Raw genomic sequence first — 4,438 nt, 5'->3', positions numbered from 1 at the left:
GCATCAGTGGCAGAGGCACCTGCGATAGCAGGCAAGTCACATAGCAGGTCTGCTGCTATCACTGCACGGCATTTTGTGTGGGCATGAGCACCAAATAGCTGTCTGCCAGAATGAATGGCCACTGCCAAATTGTGGCCAAGAACAACGTTGACCACTCATTGGCACAGTATGCTGCTGAGCAAAATATACTTATTCTCAATGGTTGCTTCACAACTCATGCCACCTGGGTCCTTCCCTCCACCACCAGCTTTTTTGAACCGTGTAGATCAGAGTTATCCTTGCAACACATCCTTTGCTCCCATAATCCTCTTGCCCTCAGTCTGCACTAATTCACTGTCCCCCACTTTCTACCCAACTGTTTCCTCTTCCTCTGTCAAGTCACCCCATCAAAAACAAAGCCTCCATGTTATCTTCGTCATTCTCTGCACCTCACTGGCCCCTGAACTGCAGTCCCAGCATTGCATGTTGTACTTCTGCAATTTGGCAAGTTGTCTCCTCTACTCCTAAATTATTTACATTATGCCAGAACTTTTCTTACTTTATTGTACAGTTAAGTAAGTGTGTCAAGAAGGTTTGCAGATAGTGGGCACTAGAGCGTGTAACACAGGAAAGAAGTCTCAACAGTTGGATTTTTGTCAATGGCATGTTTGATTAAAAAGTCCTTAGAAAACTTTGTAAGTGTATGCTGTCTGTAGATATATGATACTCAGCTGCAAGAAATTTGATGAATATGCAATAGACATAAACAAAAAAGAATTAATATCCAGAACTGTCAAATGTCTGATTCTAAGAATGATAATGGTATTGAGTAACATGGAATGAACACTATCTTTCACATGAATTTTTGTGATGAGAAGTGATAGTAGTTTCTGTAAATAATTTTATAAATAATTATAGATTTGCTAAATGCTATTAAATAGTAGCATCTGTTTTTGTTATTTTAGTATCCCAAGATATTGACCTCAATGGCAGACCAGAGATAAACCTGCTGTCGAACAGCCACAGAAACAGTGCCACAAGCATGTAACATGGCTGCTGTAGTTACTTACCGTACTCCATATATCCTGTGACCAAACACTAATAAGCCAGTTGCAGCTAAACTATAAAGCTGATCATCATTAACAATATAGCAGTCTTACTTTACCACAGCCTTTTCTGGAACAGTTTTTTGCACTTGAGGATTTATGACTCTTAATAGTTTTTGCTTAGCAACAAAGTTCACTTCATGCATCACATTGCTCACAAACCAAGTGCTACATGTCATGTACCAACCATGTTGACAAACTTTAGTATTTTGGCATCAGAGGGCAATAGCAAGGTTGTTAATGTTCATTAATCATGCATCCAGCATCCATGGGACTTTGTAAACAACAGCAATAAACACAACAGAATCCACTGATCAATTTACTGCAGCATCAGCTACAGAGTCCAGTAGTCACACTGTCACAGCTATCCCCATTACCTAGTTTCAAGGAAACTGGTGTGTTATGGGCAATTCATGTGCAATAGTTTCTACTACACTGCATGCAAGTAGTATCACAGATCCCCCTTGTCAAATTGTTTTACTTCTTTCTTTCAGCAGCAAGTAATATGAACTAGTGCAAAAGTTATGCCCATTAGTAGGACCAAGTCACGAGCTTCACCATGAGGAAGTAAGGGAAATCTCTTCTCCTGGGGTTAAGAACTCAAGCTTAAGGGCGAATGAAGCTCACAGAAGAGCAGTGGCAGCCGAATATGGATGGCAAGGAGAAACCCCTACATTAAAGATCCTTAGGGATATCTCAAGCTCTGTAGCCAAAACGCACAGAAATGTTGCAGATCCACTCTAAAATTTCCCATACATGCACAGATATCTACAACAAGAGTAGATAATACCACTTGTGGCCATGCAACTATCTTCACAATTGAGGGTATTTCTTACACTATCATTACAGACAATGTCCCTAGTTCTCCTCATCTAACAAGGGGACCCCCTGTACCGTAAATCATGGATTTTGATGCACTTCAAATATGTTGTAGAGGCACTTACCCTGAGTACCTGGCTATCCAGTTTTTAGCGACAGGCCTTGATTTCTGAGAAAATTGATTTTGAAGTTCATTATGTGATTTGTATATCCGTAACATTACTTAAGCTTCGAGGAAGTCAGCATAGCACAGTGGTAAAGGTTCATGGCTACCATCCTGGAAGTAACATATTCGAATCCTGTAAGTATACTTTTTTTTTCAATTTTATTTTGAAGAATATCAAAAACAGTGCAAGGTGTGTGAAATTATAAAGATGTATTCAGTTATTAACTTTTTCAAATATCCATGTGGTTCGCAGTTGGAGATCCAGATGATGTTCGTACAGTGGTCACTTCTTGTATTACCTGAACTCGATCTCTGCCCATTATCTCCCCCTCTCCTGTGAATACTGTTAGCCGTAACGGGAACCCCAGCTCCCAGTTGTGGCCAGTGAGGATGCGAGTTGCAATCCTTTATGTTCGCATCTAACTACAGCGTCAGTTGCTCGCAAAGCATCTCTAGTGCCATGTGTTAGAAAAATTCTGTGAAATGGAAGAACCAAGTGTTTCTGCAGTAGTGCAGACAGAAGAAGATCCAGAAGTAGGGGAGTTGAATGAAGAATCAAAAGGCGAAATCACAAATGCCATTAAATATGCCGAAAGTCTACTACACGATTTGAATTTCGTAACAAATACACTGCCTACCATGCACTCCATCTTCAGGCCACAAATGGCCCATCGGGACCATCCGACCGCCATGTCATCCCCAGGTGAGGATGCGGGTAGGAGGGGCGTGTGGTCAGCACACCGCTCTCCTGCTTGTTATGATGGTTTTCTTTGACCGGAGCCGCTACTATTCGGTCGAGTAGCTCCTCAGGTGGCATCACGAGGCTGAGTGCACCCCAAAAAATGGCAACAGCGCATGGCGGCCCAGATGGTCACCCATCCAAGTGCCGGCCACACCCGACAGCGCTTAACTTCGGTGATCTGACGGGAACCGGTGTAACCAATGCGGCAAGGCCGTTGCCACTGCCTACCATGATCTCTGCCAATTCCGTTGCAATTTGCAATGAGGTATGTATTACAATACAGGATCTCTTGGTTGAAAGACAGATCATTATTGATGATGAATTGATAGATTTCAACAAAGAAGGTGAATTGGGAGTATATGATGTGAACCACAGTGGAATGAATATTTAACAAAATTAATAACTCAATACATCTTTATAATTTCGCACACCTTACACTGTTTGTTGACAGTCTTTGAAATAAAATTGATAAACTCGGTCGATTTTTAAAAAACATGTACATGAACAGGATTCGAACATGGTACCTCCTGTGTGGTAGCCATGAACCTTTACCGCTGCACAACACTGACTTGCTCGAAATATACGAAATGTTATGGATTTACATAGGGCGCAATGAACTTCAAAATCGATTTTCTCAAAAACCAAGGCCCATCGCTAAAAAAACGGATAGCCAGGTACTCAGAGTAAGTGCCTCTACAACATATTTGAAGTGCATAAAAATCTGTGATTTACAGTATGGAGGGTCCCCTTGTAAGTTTGAGATGTTCTGCCAGTGAACATCTGATCACCTCCTCTTTTCACCTAGGATTTATTTCAGAGGCAGAGAGTTTGGTCAGAAGCTGCAAGACATGTATGAGGTAAACAGTAAAGATATCATCATCCAAGAGAGCCCTGACCAAATTCATTATGGTGTGCAAACTCAATATCAATGTGGCCAAACTTTTGCACCGGCACAGACCTTGCGTGCTGTTTAACCTTTTTCACCCATCTACACAAACCCACAGCCAGTCTTTCTACCCTTATTATTCTGTGGGCTCCCATGTTTCTGTTCACACTTTCAACTGGACACTGGGGTGAACATGATGCACTGTCATAGGTCACTAACATTACCAGGTTTTTGACATCTTGATCAGACAAGGTTGAACAGTCTGCCATAGTTCCAGTTTTGGCAGTGACAACAGATGGAACCTGCTCTTCTGCTCGGACCTCACAAGGATTTAAGCAAGCATGATTGTAACCCATCCACAGGTCCAAACATGAGGTGTGGACCCCACACACAGGTGAGCACCATCCACAGCCATGCCCTAGTTACACCAATGGTGCAACTTCCAGGAGCTTCTGGAATTGTTCACATAGGTGTCGGTGCCCATGGAGGTCAAACATTTACCACCTTGGCAGCCAGCACTCACTATACCAGAACCAAGCCTGCAGTTCATTCTGTACCTGACAGAGCAGCCAGAACCAATTGTGACACCATCAGTATAACACAGGAACCATTAACAGGATGTCCAGTACCCACTTCTCCCCATTCCCCATTATTCATGGAATTATTGGTCCTATATTCTGGATAACGGGAACCGGCATCTGATATCACAACTTATCAACCTCAACAGTTGGTGAGAGACA

The 4,438-nt window shown here is 42.4% G+C and overlaps 1 pseudogene; it reads right to left on the bottom strand.

Moving 5' to 3' along the window:
• Window positions 1-2,913: 2,913 nt before the first annotated feature.
• Window positions 2,914-3,031, bottom strand: LOC126185747 (5S ribosomal RNA; annotated as a pseudogene).
• Between the last annotated feature and the right edge of the window lie 1,407 nt (window positions 3,032-4,438).

The sequence above is a fragment of the Schistocerca cancellata genome, chromosome 4, assembly GCF_023864275.1.
Source record: "Schistocerca cancellata isolate TAMUIC-IGC-003103 chromosome 4, iqSchCanc2.1, whole genome shotgun sequence".
Lineage (NCBI taxonomy): Eukaryota > Metazoa > Arthropoda > Insecta > Orthoptera > Acrididae > Schistocerca > Schistocerca cancellata.
This window is presented reverse-complemented; position numbering and strand designations above follow the sequence as displayed.